Source organism: Styela clava, chromosome 9, assembly GCF_964204865.1.
Source record: "Styela clava chromosome 9, kaStyClav1.hap1.2, whole genome shotgun sequence".
Classification (NCBI taxonomy): Eukaryota; Metazoa; Chordata; class Ascidiacea; order Stolidobranchia; family Styelidae; genus Styela; species Styela clava.
The window spans coordinates 6,382,216-6,397,446 of record NC_135258.1 but is presented as its reverse complement, the minus strand read 5'-3'; the positions used below and the strand labels follow the sequence as shown (position 1 = coordinate 6,397,446).

At 35.1% G+C, this 15,231-nt stretch overlaps 1 long non-coding RNA gene across 1 annotated transcript; it reads right to left on the bottom strand.

Annotated features, from left to right (window-relative positions):
- Window positions 1-590: 590 nt before the first annotated feature.
- On the bottom strand, window positions 591-2,420 carry LOC144427185 (uncharacterized). The gene is made up of 3 exons (XR_013477806.1): window positions 2,297-2,420; window positions 1,506-1,677; window positions 591-666 (listed from the first exon to the last, which is right to left on the bottom strand). It is a non-coding gene; the product is annotated as an uncharacterized LOC144427185 (long non-coding RNA).
- Window positions 2,421-15,231: the final 12,811 nt, after the last annotated feature.

Here is a 15,231-nt window from a genome sequence, read left to right as displayed (position 1 = left end):
AAGGATTGTTTCAATAATATTTCGTCACAGGCATTCGTGGTAAAGCGAAGAATTTATACGACAATGGCGATGCAAATAGAATAGGGTTTACGCATTTATATATCCAGCGTGAGAGAAAAGTCAATCAGAAGGCTTAAATGTTTGGCGTACCAGATTAGTTGAGATTAGTTAGCCAGCTATTTGTTTTCAGCATGGACTTAATGATGGAGGAAAGCCGCAACCAACCGCCGGTTACGCGACCCACCTTACGACGACGTATGGTAATAAGAGGTACGGTGGCGAGCGTAATTCTAACGCTTAGCACACGTCGCAACGCCACCGCGCCTCAGAAAAGAAAACTTGAATTTTTGTTATGATTTTTAAGGACACTTTTTCTCGGATTTCGCTACAAACTAGGCTCTATACAAGTAGTCAATGATATCTGAGAACTTTCTTCAAAATATGGCGATCTTTCTGCTTCGGCAATGAATACCCAATTTATTTCACTCTGGTTACGGTGATGGGCATGGGATTTGAACCAGCGATGTATAACCTGCGATGCCAAAGTCTTAAAACGCTAGCTTTATCTTAATCAAATTATAGTAGATTACCTTCTCTTTGAGCTCTCTCAGCTTACTGATTTCTACTTTGTTGTCCCATAAACCTCTGCGATAATACTTGCCTGGGCTATAAAAGTAAAGTGTCGTAAGTATTCAAAGAAATAAAAACTATATGAAGGGTTCATCGGTTTAAAGAAGGGGTGGGCAACTTCTCTAGTAGGCGGGCGGTTGTGGGAAAATGAAGTTCTCGGTGGGCCGGATTATAACATGAATAGTATTCATTATCTTAATCACATATTTGTTAGCTAATGCAAGAAAGAAAATTATGAATCGTGTTTAAAGTAAAGTTTAAATTTTACAAAAAATGGAGACCAAACAACACATAATGAATTTATCATAATGTACTAAAAGTGTAATAATGTAATAACATAATGTACTGATGTACAGTCAGCGGGTCGGTCAAAATCTCGTCGCGGGCCGTATGTTACCCCCCCCCCCCTATGGTTTAAAGGAGACAAAACATTCAAGTAATTTTGTTCTTTTGATCGCTTAAATCGGATGGAAAAATTATGGCCCGAGGTCTTGATCCGGCCCATCAAAGTATTTCATAGGGCCCGCTTGTGCATGCTGAAAATCAGACTGTAGTACTCATCCATCTAATTTTCCATTTAAATTATTAATGAAAATAACTTGAGCTTGAATATAATTTGAACGTCGCTTGCTACATAGAAAAGTAAATACCAGTGTATTTACACTTTTGTGTTGTGTATTTGTCTTCTGCGTTGGCATTTGTGGTACCACGGCGGAGTATGCAACACGTTACCTACCTATCTTATCCTAGAAACTTTATACAAGATTAACACAATTTAAAAATTAAACTGTAATATCAAAAATTAGTCGCAAAGTTCAAAAAAACTGTTCAGTTTTGATAAATTGAGTATATTGAAGCGGTGAGAATAAACTTACCGATTTCTAACGTATTTGTAGGAGTTCGCAGACTGCTTAAATATCCTTCCTGGTGTTACAAAAAGTCTTCTGATCCCCCAACCATGAGTCTCCTCCACCAGCAGGAAAAAAAATGCGAAACAGAGAATAGCTGCAACTTTCATACGCATTTTCTTTGAAGATTTTGTTTATTCTGAAACGTATATAAATAGAGAGTGAGAGCCAGAGATTTTATTTTTCTTCATCAACCGAAATAAAATAACAGTCATCGTAATAATAAAAAATAATAAATTAGTTTGGTATAGACATGAGGGAGTGTTACGGTCAGGCGGTCATCAATCTTAATGATAAAGAGAATAATAATAACTCTTAAGGCTTAATGATCAGGAATCCATCAATGCAAAATGAGACACGTTGATATTTGTACGATATAACGAACTTTCTTTGGTAAAATGTTGGTGCGGGACTAAATATTTGCTGTAGGAGCTAGCAATGTTAATGTCGTAATATTTTTGATTTGTGTCCCAGGCCAACTATATTACAAAGGTAGATTATATCGAATAGAAAGCGCTCTGATAAATGTGCGGAACAAGATAACAAAAAATCATATATCATAAACCTATATCCGTAATCATGTTACTTAAAACTCAGTAAAACATTGCGAAGTAAAAGAATCCAGCAAAATAATGGCTACAGTTAGAGCTAAGATCTGAAGCCCGAGCCCGACCCGAAATTCGCAACAAATTATATAACTTGGGTTTTAATCCCAATAATCATAGCTTTTGGCCAGATGAATGAATATAAATAAATACCTTGTTTCTTTAAAACAGGTCGTTGCTCTTCGGCGTGTTGTGTTGTCCTGCCTCCAAAGCATGGCTTTACATCTTCTACCTGCATATTCAGTATCCTGCTCATTAACAAAGAATTCAATAGTGGAAAATAGTAAATAAATCTGTAGTATTACAATACTTTAATAATGATGCATGTATGATTTAATGAATCGATTTCTATTGACCACAATGGCCGCCAATTCAGGAAATGTCTTATCAAATGGCACAATATCCTGCTTGGAGTCCTTTCAAATAATTATAGTTTATTATATCAAAAAACTCATTCAGTATTTCGATTTATTTATTAAATCTTCAATAATTTTTATATTTGCACCCGCGTATTTATTTCAATAGTTTTTAAAGACGGACGAATACATTCCCATATGAGAACAATTGCCGACATTTTGGTTTCCTTTCAACTATACGAGAGAGAATCATTGTTTTTAGCTAATTTTATAAGATATTCTATGTTTTGCATTTATACAACCATTTCTGACATGATGGATATTATAACTAGGTTATACTAGAATGTACAAGTTTGTTCTAGTTCAGCATTTCCCAACCTTTTTGTTGAATTCCTCCCATTTTCGATTTTGAAACTTCCAATTCCTCCGTCCCTATGAATTACACTACTTTATTTGTTCAATTTTTAATAAAGAATTCATTGCTAGTGGGATGCGTAAGACACACCTCCGCTTTTGTGCAGTTATAGTAGTTTATTGTGTGTTTATAGTGACAGTAAAAATCTTAAAATTGTTGGTAGCTTAATACTACAGCGAATAACCCTCCCCTGGGCGGAGACGTTGTTCTAGTTATTTATACAGTATTTTCTATATTATGTATATGCGCTCATTACAGCCAATATTATTTATTGCAATGATTCTCAAACTTTTTAAACTGCGCCCCCTTTTTTAGAATTTGTCTCGCGCCCTACCTCAAAAATACCTACCTAACAATAAGCTACAAATAACGGTTCCATTATCTTTGAACCCGCGTACATTTGAACCCGTACATCTGAACCCGTAATTTGAACCCAGAACAATTGCACCTGTATACTATTGCACCTATGGACATTTGCACCTACGGACATTTGAACCCATACATTTCCACCCATGGATTTTAGCACCCGCATATAGATTGAACCCGCGGACATTCGAACCCGTGTACGTTTGCACCCGCGTACATTTGAACCCATGTACATTTGCACCCGCGGACATTTGAACCCGTGTACGTTTGCACCCGCGTACATTTGAACCCATGTACATTTGCACCCGCGGACATTTGAACCCACGAACATTTGCACCCGCGGACATTTGAACCCATGTATATTTCCACCCACAGACATTTGAACCCACGTATATTTGAACCCGCGTACATTTGAACCCACGGACATTTGAACCCACGTATATTTGAACCCACGTATATTTGAACCCGCGTACATTTGAACCCACGGACATTTGAACCCGCGTATATTTGAACCAACGTATATTATATTTGAACTCGCGTACATTTGAACCCGCGTACATTTGAACCCACGTACATTTTCACAAAAAATGTTTGCCCCAACGGCAATTTCCAGTCGCAAATAATTTTCATGTTACAGGCGCAAGCTCAATATTCTAAATTTCAACACTGTTTCACTTGTAGTTAGTTTTGGTGTATATGCATTTACCCGCTTCTACGAAGCAAACATTTTTGAGTGTCATTGTAGTCCGAGGGATAAACGTCTCTTAACGATATAAACAACATTGTTCTGCCAAGGTCTTTTTTCTTTTGCTGTTTTTTTACATTGACATTTGTAAAACCTTATCTCATTCGTTAGCTGCGATCTCCAAAATGACGATGACCTAGAAAGCGGTATTTCGTTGAAATACCTGAAACCAGGGCTAATACGGAACAAATATCTCACAGACCAATGAAGTCTTAAATGAGGGTCTTACTAAAACTAGCTTTACAGTAATATTTTTAGTGGTCAACTCCTATAAATTTGTTCTGAAATTATTGCACCGAAAACGCCTACTATGATATCCCGCCCAGCATGAGATTTGGGAGCTCTGTGGCCACTTCATGTTTTCTTGCTAGCATGTTTACAAAATTGTTATATGTATGCATACACGACCACGCTTTACTGTTGAAAATGAGTGTTGTCTCAAATCAGGTTTTGCCAATTTTCCTAAAATCAATCTATAAATTGAATACTATTGTCTGTATATAAATAAATAAACTCACAGATTCTTCGTTTCTAAGAAAATATGAAATTAAGATAATGAAACTATGCCATTTTTGTAACAACATGTTCATAGCCAAATGCCAGTTTTATTGAAGTATTGTTTCATTAGAATGTCAGAACAAAACTATACATAGAAATCGTAAGTCATGTAAATATGTTGAATATTCGAAAGTGAAGAAGTTTTAAAATCATTATCGTGGCCAAAATTGGTTTTTGCTGTTTACACTATTTAGAGTAAATCGAACATATACAGCATATAGGGTCTGTTAAATATGATATTGCAATTTACAAACGACGTCATAGGTTACGGATTACATTTATTTTAATATCTCAATAAAGTTATCACTCACAAATTTGTGTCGAATGGGCGATCAATTTTGAGATAAGGGAGCTATGGACGTTTTACAAAATAGGAATTTATCAATTATGATACAATAGTTAAACAACAAATCAAAATAATGACGATAAACGAAATTTTACGATATCACGATCAAAATCAAAATCAAATAGACTGCTTTTGAGCTATTGAGTGGAGATACCTCAGCTTACCTATTGCTGTTTTGATTAAGGTTTCACAGGTTCTTGTATATACTTAAAACTAACTTAGACTACTTGATAATTTCATCTGATTAAATGGAGGGGAAAATTGATCAATTGAATACAAAGATGGAGTTGTTGGAATCGCGAATTACAAAAAATTTAAAAATAGAAATAAAAGCAATAGTGGAAGAAAGCATAAGGGACCTACTAGATGACTCAATAAGTGAACATGACAAAAAGATTTCAACTCATATTAATGAATCAGTCCTGAATAACACGCAGCAGATGACTGAGAAATTGGAGGCTATGTTTCTTTAAAGTGACCAGCTGGTAGAGAAATTTTCAAAAGTAACTGAAGAACTAGATGGTTTGCGTCTCAAAAACTGTAATCTTGCCACTGATCTCTGCACAGTAAAAGCCAGCCAGGAGTTTATTAATGCAGAGTTTGAGATCCAGAAAGATTACATTGTTAAGCTGGACCAGGTGGTGAGGGATCTGTCTGCCAAAAATGAATACTTACTAAGTATGTTTAATTCTCTCCAGCACCGATTCGACCATGATTTTGAGGACCTTGCACAGTACGTGAGAAGGGAAAATATTGAATTTCATGGGATTCCCTTCAGGGAAGGCGAAAACACAGATAACATAGTTGTAGAAATTGGGAAAAAAACTGGGCATCACTGTGGAAAGACTGGACATTTCGGTATCGCATCGTCTTCCAAGGAGAGATAGTTCTAAAACTGGACCGATCATTGTTCGATTCACTAACAGAAATAAAAAAAATGAATTCATAGCTAAAAAGTTTGGTGCTTCTCAAATCAAGGACTTTGGTATACCAGGTATGGTCTCACTTTACATAAATGAAAATCTCACACCTTTTAGGAATAATCTTTTATATAACTCAAGACTGGTGAAAAAATCTAAAATGTATGAGAGGCTGTGGACAACCAATGGCAAAATTTTCATGCGCAAATCTAAAGATAGTCCCAGAATTCCAATATCAGAGCTCTCAGATCTTGAAAAACTATCCTAAATAGTCTGTTGATATCTTTTGTATATTAGGTCAGTAAAATGGCTACTCAGCGATTTTGCTTTAATTGTTCTGATAATTTGCTTACAAGCTGTGATTGTCTTTGCTCTACTTGTTTAAAATGTACTTTTCCATTTTATACTTGCCCCTATGTATTTGACAAAAAATTAGAACCACTTGATACATCTAATTTTAACTTTGAAAATGTTGAACAATGTTTGTCGTTCGAGACTTTTGACAATGTATATGATACCTTAGGCTGTTCTGGTGCACCTAAAAATCAATTTACTCTGGCTCATTTTAATATTCGCTCACTACAAAAGCATATAGATGAATTGTCCAACATTGTACTTAATCTAAATTCATTCCCAACTGTAATAGCTCTCTCTGAAACAAAACTTAAAACTGACCCAATTGTTAATGTAGATATTCAAGGTTATGATTTTTTACATACTCCAACAAAAACGCAAGCTGGTGGAGTTGGATTATATGTTAGGTCACATCTAAATCCTTCAGTGTTGCATAAATATACTCTGAATGTTAACGCATGCGAAGATCTCTGGGTTGAAATACCTATTCACTTTGAAAATTTTTCTTCGATAGTTCTTGGTGTGGTGTATCGACACCCAAGATCCAGCGAATCTGACTTTATGGCTGCGCTTAGCCATACTCTGTACCAATTGGCAATTGACAAAAAGAAATTTATTATATTAGGTGATATTAATATTAACTTGTTAAGCTCCTCAACATTTACAAGAAGTTTTCTTGAAATGTTGATGTCTCACGCCACAATTCCAGTTATAACCCAACCGACTCGAGTAACCAGTTCAACCGCTACTTTAATAGATCATATTTATTGCAATATATCTGAAAAATGTGTTTCCTCTATTGTTTGGCAAAATTGCATGACAGACCATTACCCTATTTTTTGTCAGATTCAACTTAGTCATGCATCTTCCCACTCTCACCAAAAAATGAAACGTGACATGAGAAACTTTGTTGATGTTAACTTTATTCAAGACGCCCAAAATCTTTTTAACTCTAATCCATTTTCTAATGTTAATGCTGATAATTTCAATTCATGTTTTAACGATTTTATTTCTAAAGTCCTAAACGTGTGTGATAAGCATGCACCATTAAGAAAACTTACTAGAAAAGAACGTAATCTAGAGAAAAAACCTTGGATAACAAGTGGCATTATGCGTTCGACTAAAGTCAGAGACAAATTGCATAAGACTCATTGGACACGTAGTGGACATAACGATCGTTTCAATATTATGTTGTTGTTGTTCTTGTTCTTGTTGTCCTTGTTGTTGTTCTTGTTCTTTGACACGTTTTTAAAAAGTCGCTTTTCTCTTCGAATACTGGACCAATTGCTTTGAAATTTTCAGTGGTTGAAGATAAAATTTTTCTCCAGAAGGCTATTACTTTTTTTTTCGCTATGACGTGATCAAAATTATTGCCATTGGGTGGCGCTACGTGTCCATATATTTGAGCATAGCTCTCTTGTTTTATTAACGGATCATCTGAACAAAAACTGCACTATAAGAAATACGCCAACAAATTGTGCCACTTGAAAAAGAAAGCTAAGGAGATATATTTTGCAAAGCGCTTTGAAAATGATATAAATGATCCAAAAAAGACTTGGAGCACAATAAATTCCTTAATAAATTCTAAATCAAGCAATAACGTTCCTCAAAAACTAATTGATCAGCATTCAGGGGAGTAGTTCATGATAGTGGCATAATATCAAGAATGTTCAATAGGTATTTTTCACAGATTGGGCAAACGTTGTCTTTGGCTTTTCAGGATGTGTGCAATAATGAGCATCTAAAATTCATGAGCGCTCCAAACAAATTGTCTATGTTTATGGAAGATGCTTCATTGAATGAAGTAGTAAATATAATCAAGTCTTTAAAAACTAACAAAGCAACCGGGTATGACCATATTCCAGCTTATCTCCTGAAACTTTTGTGCAGTACAATTAGTCCAGTTCTCTGCAAACTCTTCAATTACTCTGTTTCTTTTGGTATGTTTCCAGATCATCTTAAGGTTGCCAGAGTTGTTCCCGTTTATAAATCTGGAAAAAAAAATAATGTATCCAATTATCGACCCATCTCTATACTTTCATGCTTCTCTATTGTTTTTGAAAAGTTGATGCTTGGTCGCCTCCAAAATTTCCTTAATAAACACTCTATTATTAATAGCGATCAATTTGGCTTTCGAAATCATCACTCGACTACACATGCAATTTTAGATATAATTAGTAAATATTATGAAATCGTTGATAAGGGTTTGGTTGGCTGTAGTATATTTTTGGATTTAAAAAAGGCGTTTGACACAGTTGATCACAAAATACTTATAAGCAAATTGAAACATTATGGGATCCGCGGTACTGTGAGTAAACTATTTTCTAGTTACCTGCACGGTCGAAATCAATTTGTCACTGTCTCTGCCAATGAATCAACTCATGAACTTGTTTCTGTTGGCGTGCCCCAGGGCTCAGTTCTCGGCCCAACCCTTTTTCTTGTTTATATAAATGATGTAGTTAATTGTAGTTCAGGAATATTCAAACTTTTCGCTGATGACACAAGCATAACGTCAATATCTTCCAGTATCTTTGATTTGTCCAATCTAGTCAAAATAAACTTACAAAATATTTCTAAATGGATGAAATCTAATAAGTTAACTATAAATCCTGAGAAAACACAGGTACTACTAATAAATCATCCTTATAATAAAAATATCAAGTATCCACATTGTCCTGATTTTACTCTAAGTGGTGTTAGACTAAACGTGCATGACGCAGTTAAATACCTTGGAATATTCATAGATAACAAGCTCAAATGGGACCGACACATCAACTCCCTGAAATTGAAACTATCTAGGTCTGTAGGAATAATGACAAGGATAAAAAATTTGATTCCTAAAAAAATCATGCGAACTGTTTACTTTTCTCTCTTTTATTCGCACTTACAGTATGGAATTGTGGCATGGGGTTCCGCTGATAAAACTAGACTTAATGCTATAACTGTATTACAAAATAGAGCTCTTCGGGTTATGACCAATACTCCTTTGCATCATAGTATGAGCCCCATTTACAAGCGTATGAACCTCCTAAAATTAAATGATGTTTATATCTATGAAATTGCTAAATTAATGTTTCAATTCAGGCATAGTATGTTGCCAGAGGCCTTTGACTTGTATTTTAGTGATTGTAGTTCTGTGCATTCTTATGGTACTCGTTCCGCTTCTAAGGGAGCATTTTTTATTTCACGAACAAATTCAAAATTTGCTCAAAATTCTATCAAATTCATAGGCCCTAAAATTTGGAATGATATCCCAGACATTCTAAAAACATTCTCGTACAAAAAATTTAAATTTGAGTTCATGAAATACATCATATCCAAATATTAAATGCAAAGTTTAAGTCCTCCAATTTCAATGGGATACTGATGTGGACATGTGTATAATATGCTTATTTTAACTTGTTCTCCATGTATTGGTTTAGTGGATTTACACATATGACTAGTGCCTGATAGTTCATAGTTATTAATTTAATAACTGTATACCTACTTTTGGGCCACCCTGTATGTGTCATTGTATAGTCCAACTATATGGCTAACAAATTGCAAGTCAATATGTTCTGAAACCTAGCTAGATCTTGGAATTATGTAGGATACATTTTTGTAGCATTTTGTGATATTTATTCACTCTATTCTTCTTTCCAAACCAAGGTTCAAGATTTATCAATACTTGCTACATGCTCTTCATGTACGGCATCATATATATTTACATAGTGGCTTAGACATATGTACACATACATGTGCAATTTTTAAATATGTGGTTATTATGCTTTTCAGTAGTCAATGACCTGGGCTAACTGGGTAAATCTGAAGGTGAGAACCTAAATGAATTTCATTATACAATCCAGTATTCCTAATTCATTTTAATAATTAGATGTGTAGTGTAATCAGAATTTCATATTAAATCTCATATGTTATAGTTAAAAAAGCATGCACTGTTGAATGTGAATCACAATACCATTTCATTATAACAACCAGTTTACTTTTGACGATTCAAAAATTCATGGTTTGTCTAAAATTGATATTCATAACTTGTTTAATTGCATTAATATAATTGTTTTATAAATTCTTTATTCTCCAATCATAAAACTCACTTGCTACATTCTAATATATTCCTCCACTCCTTAATTGCGGTTCATGCTACAATGGCTGGAAACTGGCCTCTTTTGGCCCTACAATTAGATTATAGTGTACTTGTATGTATTATTCTTGGTCTATCCTGCCAAATTAATTCATCGTTTTATGTATATTTCATTCCTGTCATTTATTATTCTGCAAACAATTCTAATCATTTTCTGATATCCCACCTATGCTCAACAATAGGTTTGATATTATATAATTACTGTTTCAATTACCATTATGTGGTTGTTATGGTTTATTTAATCACATTTATCGATATTGCAATAAATTATTAAATTTGGCAATTTTTTGATACCCCTACCACCAAAGTTTACGTTTGGGAGTAACCAAATTAATCCACTGTTTTATATATATCTCATGCATTATCATTCTGCAAACATTTCCATTCATTTTCTGCTATCCTATCTATGCACAACATTAGGTCTGGTGTTATACCACCCTAGTAACCCAAAACTGCTCCGCTAAGTGACTTTTTAAATTCATGTGATGCTCCTCAATATAATTACATTGTCAATTACTGTTAAGCGGTTGTTATGGATTATTTAATTAACTGTGAGTGTAATTAAAATTTATCGATATGCGATATCTTAATAAATTTAACCATTTTCTTATACTACTACTACCAAAGTTTTCGTTTGGGGTAGACTATGAATTTTTGTAAGATTTGAAATGGTTTTTGGACTATTGTAACTGTCTCATCTTTGTCTTTAATAAATCATATCTGCTTAAATTTGCATATGTCTATTTATGTACTATTGTAGTATTATTTTTTTTATTTTTTCATAGTGTTAAAATGATGTACTAATTAATTCTCATATATAGGCTCATTTAGAATTAAGTATCTATTTTGGAAATCCACTCCTCTTTTTCTACCATTAAATTAACTTAAAACAAAAACCACATTATGTTTACTGTTATAAATGTGTCATTTTTCACAATAAATTCCCAACCCTGATTAGATGAATCCAAAATTTATCCTCGTTTTGTAAATAGTGTAAATATTTCTCTATAAACTGAGAGTTAAAAAAAAAGAACCTGTGTCAATTTATGTATTTATTCATGTGTTGTATTGGGTGGTAACTGACTCAGATGACCGTAACTGGTCGTATCGTTACCTCCCAGTCATACCGAAAACTTTTGTTTCACTTATTATGTTATTATTATATTTAATATTATGTGTTTTCTGGTTGACGAAATAATAAATTCTCTCTCTCTCTCTGTCGGTTTCAGTACCATATGAAACAAGAGAGCTATGCTCAAATATATGGACACGTAGAGTCACATAATTTTGATGACGTCATAGCAAAAAAAAAAGTAATAGCCTTCTGGAGAAAATTTTTATCTTTAACCACTAAAAATTTCAAAGCAATTGGTCCAGTATTCGAAGAGAAAAGCGACTTTTTAAAAACGTGTCAAAGAACAACAAGAACAAGAACAAGAACAACAACAACATAATATTGAAACGATCGTTATGTCCACTACGTGTCCAAAAACTTAACTGACAACCTAACAGCAAGTTGTACATACTTTGATCTTTGGTGGGCCGTAACTCCTACATGAGCATTTGCCGCAGTCAGTTTGTGGACCGCAATGTCATTTCGTAGGCCATTCAGAAAACCCCATATACTCGGATGTTTGCATCGGAACATTCCTTGTAAGGCGTTGTGAAATCCTTCTACAGCGTTTGTTAGGCTTGCACGTAATTTACGGATTTACGGAATTACGTAATTATTTGGAGTTACGGAAGGAAAGTTACGAATTACGTAAAGTCGTAATTATTGCATTGAAACGAGCTTTCTTCAAAGCAGTCAGTTTCGTCGATTGCGAAAAATGAAAGCTCAACAAGTAGAAGAAGTTAGAGTTCCGGTATTTGCAGCCGTTTTTCTCACTTCTCTCTCTCTTGTTAGGTAGGTGAAGGAAGTCATGACGCGTTGCCAATTACTAACCTATTATCAACTTCTCTGGCATGGCCAATGTAAATTATTAACGTAGTTAAGGGGGAAGAATTGAGTAGGGCCGTTTGACGCCAACACACCTGGTTTTAACTTCTCCCGTAACTTAACCGTAGATAAGGGATAAAATTGCGTTGAGACCGATTGACGCCAACACACCTGGTTTCAACTTCTCTCGCATCTTATCTAGCATGGCCATGGCCAATGTACATAATAACCGTAGATAGGGGGAAGAATTGTGTTAAGACCGATGGACGCTAACACGCACGGTTTCAACTTCTTCGGGTGAAATGACTAATGAACGCAGGAGATCAATCTTTCAAACATGGTCTATCAAACATTTGTATCCATTTTACTTTTATTTATTATTTACTTGTTCCAGTTTTCCGTTACTTATGGTATATATGTTCCGTTTCTATTTTATAGTCACGCGTTTAAATAGTGGGAATTCCCCACCAAGTATGGATTAGCATTGCCTAACCATTCTTTATTGTTAATATCAACACTTGATATATGAACATGGAATATCATACTGTTTTTGGCTGTTTTATTTCAGACTTGGGGTATAAACAGGAAAATATCCATAACCTTTCAACACGACGATCTTGTGAAATTTAACGAAGAGCTTTCGCGACGAATTGGAACCAAATAAGCGAAAAGAGCGATTGATCACTCGCGCCAATACCTCGCCGTGATAATTAATGTCGCGCTTATCAAATAGAAATATGACGACAAAAGAGAGATTGCGTAATGAACCAACGCAACTTCGTCTTCTCGGCATCGGTAAAGCGATTGAGACGGCAGAGAAACAGCAAAACGACGGATTCCTCGCGGACCGCTAAAAATTTAACTGCTATCATATATAATCAAATATGAGCCAGTGTGTTTATTCTGTGCGAGATCCATTTTCTATTACAAAATCTTGATGTTCTGTTAACGGTTTTATCGTTATATATCAGTCCTGACTTGGCCTTGCTCATGATGTTTTTCACAATTCCTCTCAATATTTCGGCCATATATGATTAACTGTCTTACCAAATGCGGCAACTTATTTTGGTTTATCGTCGACTTGAATACCACCGGCACTCGGCCAAACTTGTGTCAATCTTGGCCGATAGGATCGCCGACTTGAGTTAGCAAATAAATGTCGAGTGTGTTAAAAAAATGTCACAAAATGAATTGTTTTGCGATATAACTTTGTATTTTCGGAGAAGGCATATCATATATGTTCCATGTTCAAATTATACTCAAATAAATAATATTTGATCTAAATTTATCGCAAATAATGTTATAAACATTCAGTCCGCGAAATGATTAAATGTAAAATGAAGCATGGTAATCGGAATATCGTCAATAAGTCGACATCAATATTTATTATTATAAAATGCTAACAAGGCAGTAATGTCGGATAATGCAGAAGACGCTGCAAAAACAAGTCTTCGTAGCGAGGAAATCGCAAGTATAATCAAACGAGAGAATACGCTCCTCGTTGGTTAATAAATTAGAAACCCGTAATTTTTATTCAGTACTAAGGTGGTTTTAAAAAACTATCGTTTTCATAAATATCCGTATACCAGTGTCGGTAATGATAAAATAAAATTGATCGCATAAAAATGGGACGGGTAATTTGCGAAGGTGATAAAGGAAAACCAAAGCTAACACAAAAGATAAAAATCAGAATAAAATTAATTTGAACTCACTCCTTGATATTTGTATTTAACATCTGCCGCCGGCGTGTAGTACTGCCAAGAATATGAAAACCCAACTTCAATGTCCCCTTCGGAAAAGAAGTGGATTCAATTGGTTGTTATGATAGGTTTAAATGCGTGGAAAAATATTGCAATTACGGGGTCATTACGTAATTGATTTTGCCGTAATTACGGAATTGATTTTTGTCAATTACGTGCAAGCCTAGCGTTTGTTGTTCTTGGGGCCGAAGGCATCATTTCAATCTCTTTGGCATAGTTCCACAATCGAGGGGGAAATCTTGCTTCTCTTGGACGTGAACCCACTTGAGGTCCACGAATGTAGGTAGATTCAAAATATTGCAAAAGTTGATTGCATTCGGGCGAATCTTCGAAGGTGTCGCAAAGCAAGGTGAAGATTTCGGCAACCTCGTTAATGGGAACAAAAGCCAGAGCTGCCAAACTTCTATTTTTCAGATTGAAAGAGGGTAAACATTCAAACTTCTCTTTTAATCCGATAGAACCAATTTTTCGAATTATAGCTTGTGACAGGTGAAAATAACATCCTTTAAAATCGGCCAGAGGAAATTGTGCATGGAATGCATTGATAGCTGCAATTTCGAAATCAACAGTGATTTTCGTGGGGTTAGCATTTGGGAAAATGATTTTCAACACTTCCAACATCTGAACGTATGTTTCTTGTCGCTTGTCTCGTAATAGGAAATATACGCATGGTGGATAGGATGCGCCCACTTTACAGTGAATTGTATACAACTGGAAGAAAATATCGGGCACCACATCAAATGTACCGTCGCCAAGATATGGGTCACTATCTAGATGTGCAAGTAGTGATCGATCTCCAATGGCCATTATCCGATGACGATCCTCCGAGTCAGTGTCATGCAAAATGATATCTAAATATTCGCTCGGAATATCAAAGCTTGCACTTGTAGGATTCGTACGTGAACAATTTTTCTGTCGCCTTACTCTGCGTATATTGGCCTCCAGAGTCGACTTGCCTGGCAAGCGCATTAGTACATCTGTTGATCTATTATTCAATACTTCACCTAAAATATATCTTGTCGATGTATTTGATGGTGTTGATGCTGCTTCTTTTAATGTTGCACGGATGATCCCAACTTCAGTCTTAATGCTGTCGCCAGAATGACTGTGATATCCTAGTTCTTTTATTACATTTTCACCGATCGTAACAACAGTCGATTTACATCGAAATTTCCTAAACTGACGGCAGCG